Consider the following 14286-nt stretch of genomic DNA (forward strand, 5'->3'; position numbering starts at 1 on the left):
AAAGCAGACTCAAAATGAAGAAAAATCATTTTGAAGTTTAGAAACTTAGAGACAAAGAGAAGATAACAAAACTTCCAAGGGGAAAACCATTGGTCACATGAATGAATTAGAAGTCATGATGGTTTCATATTTTCATCAGCAATACTGAGAACTCAAATAGAAATGGCCAAGGTAATCAATATTTTGAAAAATATTTTCTGAAAATTGATCTTGAGCAGGAAATCTTACTCAACCCAATTGTCAATCTGATGTGAATGTGAAATTAAAGGCATTTTCCTGTGTACAAAGGCCCATGATTTACCTCTTCTGTGTGCTTCCTTTCTCAGAATGTTGCCAAAAGATATGGTCTATGCAAGCTAAGGAAAGTGCCAAGAGAAAAGACAACACCTCACGAAGGAGCAGACCCAGGAGAGGAAGTAGGGGAAGGAAGTTCCAGGAGGAGCCTAGTCCTCTGTCCTAGAGGGCAACAAGGTACATTTAAGAAGATTAAACAATTTGTGACTGAGGGAACTGTACATCTGTGTATCTGTAGGCATTCTTAATCTTTTTTTTCTTTTTTATTTCTTTTTTTTCAGTGGTGGACATTGAACCCAGGAACATAGTACCTCTGAGCTATAGTGGAAAACTACTGAACACATTTTCCACTGTTTAAAGTATCCCTCTGTCTGCCACGGAGAAAACAAAAGGTTGGAAATGGGTATGAGTGGATTTGGGGAGGAAAATTAAGAGGAAATTTCAGTTTTCCCAGCAAGATGAGCATGGTGTTTTAGGAAGTGAACTTGGAGATAAACCAACAGATTTAAAGATGGAGAACATAATGGTGTGCAACCAGAAGCAGATGAGAGACTGTGTGATCCCAGGATGATGGGAGAAATGCAGAGGAATTAGTTCCTGGAGCTTTGCCTGGTTCTGGCTCTGGTCTTCTGGGAGGCCTAGCTACTCTCTGTTTATTGTTGGGTTCTCCATGTTTGCCTAATAAACATCCCATCTTCTTAGAAAAAAACAAGGGAGGAAAACATGAATTTATATGGGGTTAAGGGGCTAAGTGAACTGGTCAATGAGTGACAGTGACCAGGGAAATGAATTCATGTTTCTGAATGTTCAAATATGAAGAGGACAGGGTTCACCCAGAAGACAATGAAAGGCCTCAGCACTGGACATGCCTCACAGAGATCCCTCACTCCCCTGCCAACACATCAGTGTATCTGCTCTTTCTGGGAGTCACTGCCTATTTCAGCTGTGACAGGGAAAGGGAGGTTAGGGAGGAGAGGGAGGGGAGCAAAAGGGAGGCAAATGGTGATTGGGCTCCAACTTCCCTAGGCATCATCCTCTTCTCCCCTTAATGTCCTCTCAGAGGCCCAAGCTTCATGGTCAGAAGTGGCAGAATTTGGGATTCATGAACAACCCTATGGAGATTTTCTGTGGCAGCAGCGTTCAGCTACCCCATAGGAGCATAGAGCCCTTGGAACTCACGGACACAGAAAACCTGGATCCTTTGCCCTGGGTTCTCAGCAACCATGAAGTGGGGGAAGGATCAAGACTCAGTATTATGTGACTGAGGACCCACCTGAAGTCCGCAGAATCCTGGTTGCTGTCCATGGTGCTGAAGGTCAGACTCAACTGGAGAGAAGTGTGTAAAGGCCAGTGACAACATGTCAGAGCTGAGAAAGTTCCAGGAACTCATTTCCCACACTGCCTCATTTTGTTGATGAGAAAACAGAAGTCCAGAGAAGGAAAGGGATTCACTGAAGGCCACAAAGTGACCTTTAGAATGGGCCTGGAAGCAGCCTCCAGATGCCTGCTCAGACGGCTCGTTTTCTGGAAGGCTCCCTGGGTGACATCTACTAGCCAGGATCACCATTGGATTTGAAACTCCAGAGAGCAATTTCCAGGGATGTTGGAGCCCACACAGTATAACATACTTCAAAAGAAGGTTCATCTTTAAGAGAACCTGGGAGGAAGGAAAAGATGATGCCCTGGAAGACATGAATTCTGTTTTTGTTGAGTTTCAGGCATTGACCTTCACACTTGAGATTGCCAGAGAAACACCAGACAGGAGTGTGGGGAGGATCTGGACTCCATTGTCACCCAGGTCAGTGAGAACTGAACATGTCAGATGGCTGGCATCCTTCAAGGCACCTGTCTCACACACTGATGATTTCAGATGGACTGTTGGAATCATGATGCCATAACTTACAGCAAGCTGAACCTGGGCAAGTTTTTAAAACTCTGTAAAATGGGGATGACGGTTTACCTGCCCCATCTGACAGTTGTGATGCTGAGAATTGTATCAACTAATGTACATGTAGTTCTTAGAACAGCAGTTGGCATGTACTAAGTGCTGTATTGCACCATCAAAAAATTATTGAGTTAGTGTGTGTATGAAACTGTATTATATTTTTTAGTATATTATTACTACATTATTAGAATTTGTTTCCAAAGAGAAAAAATAGTAACAATTTGTATATGATATGATTGAACACATGTATGAGTGACAAACAGACGTCAGCATCTCTGTGGCATCTCTGTTTGGAGGCAGACTAGCTGGACCCAGTCTGTCAGGACCATACCAGGAAGCTCCTCTGCCCTATAGTCCTGTAATTCCAGGAGCCTGCCCTCATCCTTCTAGCCAAGGTGACTGAACTCTAGCCTCTGACCTCACTTAGAGCAGCAGGACAGGCAGAAGAGCAGAAGGAAGGGACAATCTCTCCCCTAGAGGAAAGATTCAAGCAGTGGCACAAATTGCTGCCTTGTCCACCCTGGAGGGAAAACTTAGAAATCCCAGAACCTGACTCAGAGTGGGTCAGAAGGTCTAGACTTGGACAGGCACCTGCCCAGATACAGGTCAAGTGGCGGGTGTTTGCTGTTGCTTGGATCTAAAATGTCCCCCAAAGATCCATGTGTTAAAGTCAACCTCAGCTGTGGTGCCATTGAGAGGGTGGAACATTTAGGAGATGGGGCCTAGTGGAAGGAAGTGATGTCACTGGGGGCATGGAAGGAGATATTGGATTCCCAGTCACTTTCTGTCTCTCTTTTTGCTTCCTGTCTTCCATGAGGTGAACAGTTTACTCTACCAATGCTCCCTCTAGGATGTACTGTGCTGCCACAGACCCAAAGTGACAGGGTCAACCAATCATGGATTGAAAACTCTGAAACTGTAAGCCAAAATAAACCCGTCTTCCTTATAAGTTGTGTAAAGTGTCTGCCACAGTGACAGAATGCTAACACAGTGCTCTAAGGCAGAAATGGACAGTGGTATTGGGAGACAGCAGGATGTCCCCATTATATCCTTTTCACATTCCTTCCCACTCCTATCCACTTCTTACCAGAGTTCACATTGCGTGAGAGTTTGTCCATCAGATAAATTGCATTGCATAATTCATCATTTTGGCTGAAAATGACAAGTCAGAGGGTACCATTAATTAGATTTCCTGGCAAATGGCTGGTGGAACTCCATCTCCAGCCCTGAGGCTCTCTCGTAGGAGGAAATGGCAGGTCAGAAAACTGAAGGAACACAAATAAAGTTCAGAATGGGTGCAGGAGGAATGATGGGGACACTCCACACCACAGGAGAGTCTGCACAGGTGTAGGATTGGTGGCATCTACACCTGTATTCACCCCCAAGGTAATATGGGGAAGAACACATCCATGATACAGGAAAATCATATTGAAACCCATCAAAAGGATTCTCCACATCTGTTTCTCACTAGTAGAACCCCTGTGGACATTGCATCTGATTTGGGGATTAAGTAATACTTCTTGCATATACACTATCAAGGATTCAGACCAAATCTGATAGCCCAGGTGGTGAGGATGCATTGAGATCAGTGCTCTTCCACACTGCTCTTGGACAAATATATGTGGTACCATTTTTCTGCAGCATCACATCAGTTTGCAATAGATATTAAGAAACTGTCAAATGTACATAGCCTTTATCCAGCAATTGTATCTCTGGGATATTATGAAGAAAATCAGAGATGCTGACAAAGATTTATGTACCAAGTGTTTCCTGCAGCATTCATTAAAAAATTTTTTTTTAGTCATAGATGGGCACAATACCTTTGTTTTATTTATTTATTTTTATGCAGTGCTAAGAATCGAACCCAGTGCATCATATGTGCTAGGCAAGTACTATACCACGGAGCTACAACAGCATCCCCAGCATTCATTTTCAATTACCCTATATTAGAAGGAATTTAAATGCCCTATCAATAGGAAAAGAATAAAGAAAAGCAGGTAGACCATATAGTAAATGTCATATAACATGTTGGAAGGAGTTTGAATGCCACAGGGAAACGATGGTGCTTTCTGCTGAGGCCTAGTTGGCTCCCCAGGTCCCCAGGGCTCTCCTGCTTTTCACTTTCTCAGCTGCCTCTTCCCATCCTCTCCTGCTCAGTGAGTTGTGGGCTGTCCCCTGAGTGCTTTAAGTAAAAAGCCCAGAAGGGTTCCCAATTCTTTCCTCCCTCTCTCCTGAGGCAGCCACTCCCTCTGCCAGTCCTGCAGAGCCTGCCCTCCAGCTGCTGCTTTGGGCAGCCCCACCCTGGGTGCTCCTCTCTCCCCTCCCCTGCACACCAGACTTGTCCTCTTCTCCCTACATCAGCCCTCTCTCTCCATTTCCCTCCTCTCTCTTCCCTCCCCTAACTGTCCTCTCTTTATTCTGCTCTTCCCCTCTCCTCCAGCACCCTTTCATCCCTGCCTGCCTTCCTCCTTCTCTCCCTCCCCTCTGCACCCTTCTCCTTTCTCTGAGGCTTCCTCTCCCTTCACTTTCCCTCCATCCCTCCCTCTTCCCTTCTGCTTCCCTCTCTGACCCCTCCTCGACTTCTCCTCTTCTCCTGTGCCCAGTCTGCAGTGTGTCTCCTTAGGGATGTCTCTGGAACCTTCCTCCTCCCCAGGCACGGGGCTCTCAGCTTCCACTCTTCCACCCAGAGCCCACTATGCACACCCAGCCAGAAGCATCTTGTGCAATGAAGGTTGATGCCTTTATGCCCTGCTGGATCTTCCAACAGATCCTCTGCTCTTGAGAACAAAACTCAAGGCCTTTCCTGGGCAATTGAGTTTCAGGGAGAGAAGAGGCAGCTGCTGGCCCTGCCAGTCAAGGCCTGACATCCCTTAGGCTCTGAAGGAACCAGGAGGAAATTCCCTGATGGGTTTCTCAAACTGCACATTCACTGCCTAAAATGGAAACAACTGTACCTGGGCATCTGACATATGCCTTGGGAAATGCCCCCTTCCTGCCACTCTCCATTCCTCCAGGTTGCTATCTCTTGCCATACCTCCTCCCTCTGATCCCCAGGATATCTGGCTCGCTGCTCAGCCTGCCTTGGAATCTCAGTCCGCTATCTGGGTCAGGCCTCTCAGAGGGACTGCCTCACGCCACTGCTCTAGAAGGAGAAAACATCACCAGGGGAAGACTGAATTTCTTGGGTGATACAGTCAAGGAACTGAGCAGCAGCTCTGGGAAAGGCACCCTGCCACTTCCCTGACTCCCAGAAAAGTTCCCTTCTGAAAACAGTAACCAGGTACTATCAGTTGTCAGAAGGTCACACACAGGGTCTGTATTTCTTCCCCCTGTCCCCCAACCAAAAGCCCAGAACCTTGTCCCTTCAGAAGCACTTTGAATCATTTGTTGCTGTTGGGGGATGTTGATAGGTCTCTGAAGCCACTTTTCCTTTTAGGTTTTGGATGAGCTCCTGATATTACATTACTGCCTGAAGTGTGCCCAGGTCCAACTCTGCAAGGAGGATGCAAAACAGTAAAATATCTGTGAACATTTTGGGAGCATCAATTCTATTATAAGATATGTGAGAAACAAAAATTTATTAAGAACCATCTCTGTGATCCCAGAAACATGGAGGAAAGGACAGAAAAGAGCAGGGCAGGGAGATGTGTCCTGAGGAAAAACAGTCTCTGATGTCTCTTCCAGGTGGGATGGTGGAGTCCCCTTGTCTCTAGGTGATTCCAGATGGTCTCATGACTGGAATTCGCGGGCAGCTGTTCCACATATGTGATATACCATGAGAGGAAACTGATATGTTAATAAGCATGAGTTAATCATTCCGAGATGTATACATTTCTTTAAACATCATTGTGGCCCATAAATGCTTACAGTTATGATGTGTCAATTGAAAATGACATCAATAAAATCTTATGTAAAAATAAAATGCTGGACTACCTCACCTCTGTGTGACTGGTAACTCAGTTGTTCACTTTCTTAGTGAACAACTCTGTTTCTTAGTCCAGGACCTGTCTTTTGGGTTGGCACACAGAAACGTATTTGGAGAATATAGTTGGCAATCTTCTTAGTCACTCCCTTCTGGCCCTTGCTGTGTTAGGGGTAGAGCCTGTGGTTCCATTATGGGGATCTTGATGGAGGAGCTTTCTTCTGATGACATACCCTGGGAGGACTTCCTGCTCTCTGCCTCCCACCCACTGCTGCTCATCCAGGGGCTGCTAGGGCATGCTGGGAGGCTACGCTGGGAGTAAGGCTCCTTGCTTGGCAGGCAGACTGGCTCTTGTGCTGCCCTTCTGCCCTGAAGGCTTGTCCTTCTCACACAGCTGATGCTTATGGGACAAGAAGGGGAAGGGGCGAAGGAAAGACTCACTAGCACTCTTCTTTGGGTGGGGGATGGGCAAGGCCCAACCTCTGGATACACATGCTTAACTTGGACTGTGCAATCTATCCTCTGGGTTGTTTGGTGCTGGAGCATCAAAAATGTAGCCATTGCCTCATTAAACTTTCTGGTTACCAAGGATACCCACGTATCACATGAGCCATAACCCATGTCAAATATGACCCTATCAAGAGGTCCAGGTGGGTGGGGAATGGCTCACTAGAATGATTTGGGGCATATTCCTCACCCATGGGGCTCAGCCATGGGTGCCCCATGATTTGGTCTACTGTGAGTCTCTGTGTGGGGTACACAGTCAGGATTTAAGTAATGAGACTTCCCTCTTTGGTGGACAGGTGAGAGGAAATGCCATATCTTGGGTGCAGGACCTGCTCCCCGGGTGCACAGCAGTGATTCTGTTAAATGGGAGGCAGTCCATGAGCATGAAGTACAGGAGGACACCCAGGTTCCAGACAGCACTATAAAACTGTTCTGTTTTTCCCACGGGTCGAGTTCTGGGGCACAGTATGGGAGAGTGCCAAAGAATATGTCCAGCTTTTGTTGGGCAGTGAACCTGCAAGCCAGGCAGAAGTTGCAGAGTTCAATGTTGCCTCCAGCATCCACCAGGACGTTCTCTGGCCTCAGATCTCTGTGCCGGATGCCCTTATTGTAGAAGTTGTACACAGTGCATGTGATCTCTAGAACACTCTCTGGGCCTCCTCCACCTGCTTGCCAATGGCCTCTGGGGTGTGGCACAGTAGCTTCCCCTCACTCACATGCTCCATCACAATGTGGATGCTATCAAGGGTTTCAACAATGCAAAACAACTTGATCCCATTTGGGTGTTCCATGGTCTTCATTATATCCACTTTAGATATAATGTGGGCTATGTTCCACTCTACTATGGCAGGACTAACACTGTCCCCTTTGACCCTGTGATGACATGTCAGGCCAGTTTCACCTGAACAAAACTGCCCTTCCCACATGTCTCTTAAAACCCAGTAGTGGCATGTGAGTGCATCCTTAAAGGAAGAGCTGGCTGAGAGGCCCTGCTACACTCTCATAACCTTGCTACTTTGACTATTCTTACTATGCATTCTAAGCAGGAACACCAAGAATGCTAGATAAAAGCAAAAACAAAAATAATAACAACAAAAAACTTGCAAAAATTAAAAAAATCAACCAACCAAATGAAAAACCGCCAAATCAAAAAAGCCAGTCAAAAGACCAAAACCAGAACCACCAAACTACCAAATGAGCTAACTATCTGTTAGTCCAACAGGTCAGCACCAAGAGTTCCCTCTGCTTGTGGACAAAAATCCAGCCATAACTAGGGGCTTGTATGGCTGGTGTTTGAAATTCCCCCTCAGTGGCTACTTGTGAGGTCAGAGCAAGAAATGACTCAGTTATGGCTGGGGGTAACCCACAGTGATTGTCTTAGTTTTTGGCTTCCAGGTGTGTTTCCACTTTAATAAGAAGGATGTGAAAGGACTCCAGAAGTTTTTTGCTTCGGTGGACTATGGAGAAAGATATTTACTTGGTTAGAAATTAAAACCTGTAGGATGCTTCAGTTCCATTTTGAGTCTGAAAATGTGTAATAACTTTTGGCTTTTAAAGATCTTGTTGTGTTTACACTTGTATTCAATTCCTTTTCCGTTCACCTTGGAAGTATTGGTGTCAAAAGGATGATAGTACTTCACTCACATGATGATACTGTAACAAAATGCTCTGTTCCCCATGTCACTGCAGGACATGTTATTAACATCTATGGGGCTGAAAGGAAGAGAGATTTCATCATAATTTTTCCATAAGGTCCTCATTAGATTTCTCATCAGAAACCTTGGAACCCAGAAGGTAGTGGATTGGTCTATTCATAGTCATGAAGAACAATCATGTCAGCCAAGAATCCTATGGTCAGCAAATGTCTTCCATAGGGGAGGAAGTAGAGGCATTCCCAGATGCCTTGATCCCTTCATGCTGCTATATCAAAATACCTTAGACTAGGTAATTTTTTAGCAATAGAAACTGAATTCTCTCAGTTCTGGAGTCTGACAAGTCTAAAGTCATAGTGCCAGGATATTTGGCGTGTAGACAGGGCCCATTTTCTGCTTCTAACGTTGTATCTTATTGCCATGTCCTCACATGGTGGAAGGGGCAGAGGATTGAACTCACTCCCAGAAATCCTTTCCATTCTTTCTTTCTTTTGTGGTACTGGTTATCGAAAGCAGCACATCATGTGTGCTAGACAAGCACTGTGCCATTGAGTTACATCACTAGCTCTTTTTATTTTGACACAGGTTCTCACTGAACTGCCTCTGCTGTCCTTGAATTTGTGATCCTCCCAATTCAGCCTCCAAAGTCGCAAGGGTTATAGGATGTTACCACCATGCCCAGCATAAGAAATGTGTGTGTGTGTGTGTGTGTGTATGTGTGTGATGGTTGCTGAGGTGAAACTAGAGCCTTGTACATGCTAGACAAGGACTGTTTTCTAAGGGTGCACTCTCATCCAGGAAGTTGGAACCTCATGTCCAAACCACTTCCTGAAGGTTCCACCTCTCAATACTATTGCATTAGGATTGAAGTTTCAACCAAAATTTTGGAGGGACACATACATTCAAATCACAGCATATGGCAAATGAAAGTCAAATGAGATGGGTACCACTGGACCTGCCCTTCATGAGGGGAGTCTTTCAGGTCGAACTGAAAGATGTCAGACAGGAACTCAGAGCTGGATAAAGAAAGAAAAATCTCTAGAAAGGCAAATTAATGACAATTATAAAAGCTATTGCTACTTTGTTTCTAACATGATTAAAGAGATTAACTTAGCCAGAAACCCCAATTATTTGTCTATGTTATTGAACGCATAATGCACATACACGTGACTTTCAATAACTGAAGGTGTATGGGGGTGGAGTTTATGGGAGCAGCATTCTGTATGTTGTGGGAGTTACACTGCTCTACACTCACATCACAGCGGTGTCACTTTCACACATTAAATGGAATTCCCATGGAACCCCAAAGAAATAGCTATAGTACATATCCCAAGTGAAAGGGATGGGAATTAAAATGTTTCACCACAAAAATCAACTAATTAGGAAAGAACATGCTGGGAAAGAGGGGGCGAAAAAGCTATGAGGCATATAGGAAACAAAGTGACAGAAGTCAGTCCTCTCTCATGAGTGGCAGTTTCAGTGACTATACATTAAATACCCCAGTGAAAAATCAGGGATTGGAAGAATGAAGAGAAAACAGGATCCAACTTGCTGTCCATAAGAACTAACTGAGAAAGAGCATTGAGCTTTGGATGCTGGATCTGGTCACTAGCAGAGCTCAGCAACTGGGGCTTCTTCTGAGGACGGTGAGGAGGACTAACAGGAATCACATGGTTGGATTATCACTGGCTCCTAAGTGAGGGGTGAATTGGAAAGAAGACTAATAAGTTTTATTAAGTGTCTGATCTGATGCTGGGTGTTTTACATGCATGAGTTTACTCATAACAAAAGGCTCATAACCTTATCTGAAGAAGGCACTATTCTTATGTCCATTTTGTAGAAAATGTTGGTCCAGAGAGGTTTGCTTGCTCAGCCAACACTGCACAGTTGCTAAGTGGCAGAGCAGGATTTGAATCCTGTCTAGATACCAGACTGGAGGCAGGGGGTGGGATGTGGGGCAGAGAAGAAGGTGTTGCAGGAATTGGGGTGTAGGTCAGTGTCCACAGAAATAAAGAGAAATAAATGAAGTTGAGTTTTTTTTTTTTTTTTTTTTTTTTTAAGAAGTGAAATTCCCAGGACTGGTTGCTGATTGGATGAAGGGACATTGTTTCAGTCAGCTTTTTTGCTGCTGTGAACAAAAGACCAGACAAGAACCATTTTAGAGGAGGAAAAGTTTATTTTGGAGCTCACAGTTTCGGAGGTCTTAGTCCATAGATGGACAACTCTGTTCCTTAGGACCTGAAGTAAAGCAGAACATCATGGAAGAAGAGTGTGGCAGAGGAAAACAGCTGGGAAGATGGTACCCCAAAGGCACACTCCCAGGGATCCACCTCCTCCAGCTGTACCCTACCTGCCTATGGTTGCCATCCAGTTAACCCCTATTAGGGGATTAACACATTGATTAGGTTAAGGCTTTCATAACTTGTAGTTTCACCTCTGAACTTTCTTGCATTGTCTTACACATGTTTTTGAGGACAGCTTACATCTAAATCATAATAGCTATAGAAGGGGAGGAGTCAAGGCTGACATGGTTTGTGACCTGGGTGTTGGGGTGGATGGATGGGGGAGCTATCACTGGGCTTGGAGACCCAGGATGGATCAGGAGTGAGGACTGGCAGAAGATGAAGAGGTCAGGTGGGATACTGTGGTATGGTATGTGGAATGCTGCTGTGGTATGATACAGATGTCCTGGAGGAAATGATTGGGGACAGGGAATTTAAGCCCTGAGACCAAGAAGGGAATAAGGGCTGGAGATGGTGGTTGTCGGAGGTCATTGGCCATTAAGCAATTGCTGAAACTGTAATGGTAGCTTAGATTTTAGGGTCCTTGACTGGCACTACTGGTATTTAGTGATCAAGGGGCAGGAATGCCAAATGTTCTGCTATTGGGATTCTCTCAAAGGAAACCAGAGGTTCCTTGTTCTCAACTGGAATTCTCATTCAGGAATGAGAGTGTGTAACCCTAGAGAAGGCCAGCATTTGAGATCAGGGCAGAGGGAGGGGACCAGCAGTGGAGATGGGAGGGGACTATTTTGAAGCGGGCTGTGTTAGACACTAAGGAAGAAAGTTTCACCACGAATCCAGCACTCAGAAATGGTTGATTGCCACAGAGGTGGGGAAGGGGCATGTACGTGGGCAAGAAAGTGTTTGTGGGAGTGTGCAGATGAGGCGTAGGGTCTTGTCATTGTTGTAATTTATGGGGTTACAAATCTGTAGAGAAGCTATAGCAAGGGGGAGGAGAGTCCTCTACTGGTGTCAGAAAGAGGCCTCTCCCCTACCACCCTGGTAATAAATAATCCTCACCAGAGCTGCTAAGTGGACCTGGGCCTCAGTTCCAGACAGCATCTACTGCACTTCCACCTTCAGACAGGAGGGGGCTCCTGATACTAGGGTCCACCTTGGGCCCCTGCTCCTGTCACTGGTCTTGCTGACAATGGCACTTTCCGTAGTAACCTAGAGGATCCCTGGGTGGTAGAAGGAGGAAGAGGACAGAATGGAGGTGGGGCTAGACCCAATGCTGAAGTTGATGTGCCATTGACCTTGAAGGGGTTGCAATTCCTTTGATAGAGCCAGATCTCCTCTATCCTCTCTCTGAAGTGGGCCAGGCTTTTTCACTTTGATTCTTTAGAAGTGTCAGGAGGATCTTGCCACTGGATAGAACAGGAAAGTCCAAACGCTACGTGGAGCCCCACAGCTCCTGCCCTCCTGGCTTGGCCTGCAGAGTGTACACTGGGACTGCCAAACCAGGGTTAGAATACTGAGATGCTTCCTTCCAGTCGGCAAAGAGCTGCCACCCCAAGTCTCCTGCACCCTCCCTCTAGTCCTCAGGGTCACCTGCACTTCCCCTCCATCCAGTATCTAAAGTAAGTGTGCTTTACTTTCTGATATGTTGTGGACATCTTTGCTGTCAATCTGCTAAAGCCTACAAATAATATGAGGTTTTAAGAATATTAAATATATTGGAATCTTAGATATTTTATGTATTAAAACTCATAGATACATGTGTATATATTATTCAGTGCTTACAATATACTATTAAGATATTTGTGATTTTTTTTTTCACAGTGCTGGGGACCAAACCCAGGGCCTCACACATTCTAGTCAAGCCTCTTCTACTGAGCTCCATCTCCAGCCCAATACCTGTTTTATTTTTCTTCTCCCTCCCCCGCCCCGTGGTACTGAAGATTCAACCCAGGGGTGCTCTACCACAGAGCTACACTCTCAGTCCTTTTATTTTTATTTTATTATTTTTGAGGTGCTGGGGATTGAACCCAGGGCTTTGTGTTTGTGAGGCAAGCACTCTACCAACTGAGCTATATCACCAGCCCAGTCCTTTTGTTTTTATTTATTTATTTTGACACTTTTTTTTGTGTGTGTGGTGGTGGTGCTGCTGGGGATTGAACCCAGGACCTTGTGCATGCCAGGCAAGCACCCTACCATCTGAGCTATATCCCCAGCCCCTATTTATTTCTTTTGAGACAGAGTCTCACTAAGTTGCCAAGGATGGCCTTGAGCTTGTGATCCTCCTGCCTCAGCCTTTAGAGATTCTGGGTTTACAGGTATGTACCCAGAACAATACCTGTGAGTTCTAATGACAAAGTCACAGGCACTGCTTAAATGACTGTGATTTATTGCTGACGGTCATAATTGGGGAAAATGTTAAGTTGCCGGTAGAGATGGGTGAAGATAAAGATTTAATTTTCTTCTCCAAGTTTGTGGATGCAAACTTATAATCAGTTTTAGAACCCTCATAGACTCCTTTTCCAAAGAATTAATTCCCCTACAAAGTAAGGGACTCCAGATTGGCTTCCCTTCCCATTGAAGGTTACCCTCAACATTGGTAGAACAGCTGGTGTGGGGTGGCCGGCAGAGGGCAGTATATGAGCAAGAGTGGGGTCTCATTTCAGGGTGATGCTGAAACAAGGTTTTAGAAGTCTGAAGTCTGGTCTGGTTACAAACAACAACAACAACAACAACAACAAAACTACATCCAAAGTCCTACTTGCCTCCTGTCTTCCTTGAGCCAAGGTGTGCATAGGTGTGCTGAATGCCCATGGGACTCTGACTGAGGGCCCCCTGTAGATGTCCTTATGTCAGCTGGGATATAGGGTCTAAGGTGAGAAAGTGGCCCCAGTAAAGTTCTCTCAGGAAACACCCTGTCCCTGGGGACCTGGGTGTCAAGACACAGGTCAGAGTTGGACAGAGCTGTGTGCCACATCCCCTGGGGGCTTGGCAGAGAGCCTTCTCCCTCTTCCTAGACAGCCAGGGCCAGGCTAGGGCAGGCAGGTCTTCCTCTTGGGTGTGCCAGTTGGCCATGCCTTCTTCCACACCCTACCCAACCCGGCCCCAGCCCTGGACCCTGCCTTAGAGCTTCAGGAGGGAGGGCACTCATGGTTGTGATTCCGTTATGGGATCTTTCATAGAACTAGGTAGGTGTTGGCAGAGCCCCAGGTTTGAACCCCAGAAGAACTTTCTAAGCAGAGGCCTGCCTGTGACTGCTCCAAGACGTGAGGTTCATGTGTGTGCTTTCGGCTCCTGTCTCTGCCCCGTGCCTCTCAAGGCTACCTCTCAAGCTGCCCTTTGGTGACCTGAAGGTACTACCTGGAGGTGTTACCTGGGGTGTGAATCTGAAGTGGGACCAAGTGATTTCCTCATCCCCCCAGAGACCACCTTCTAGGGCCAGCAGTGCATGCAGCACCAGGTTATGTTCTATTCTTGTCAGAAGCCCAGAACCCCAAATGGACTTTTCATTTTTCTCAGCGGGGGACAGATGAGAGCAGGAAGATGCAATCTTTTGGGGGCATTGACCTTCTTGTGTGGGGAGGAGGGTGTAGCGATGGAGGAGGATCGTCTCCATAGGAAGGGGTGGGGAGGGAGGACCTCCTCTCCTCTCCCTTCCTCTGGGCAGCTCAGCCTCCTACTTCTGTCTCTTTGGAAGTTCTCCTGGGAAGAGGCCCTTCCTGCCTG

This window comes from Sciurus carolinensis, chromosome 3 (genome assembly GCF_902686445.1).
Source record: "Sciurus carolinensis chromosome 3, mSciCar1.2, whole genome shotgun sequence".
NCBI classification, from domain to species: Eukaryota; Metazoa; Chordata; class Mammalia; order Rodentia; family Sciuridae; genus Sciurus; species Sciurus carolinensis.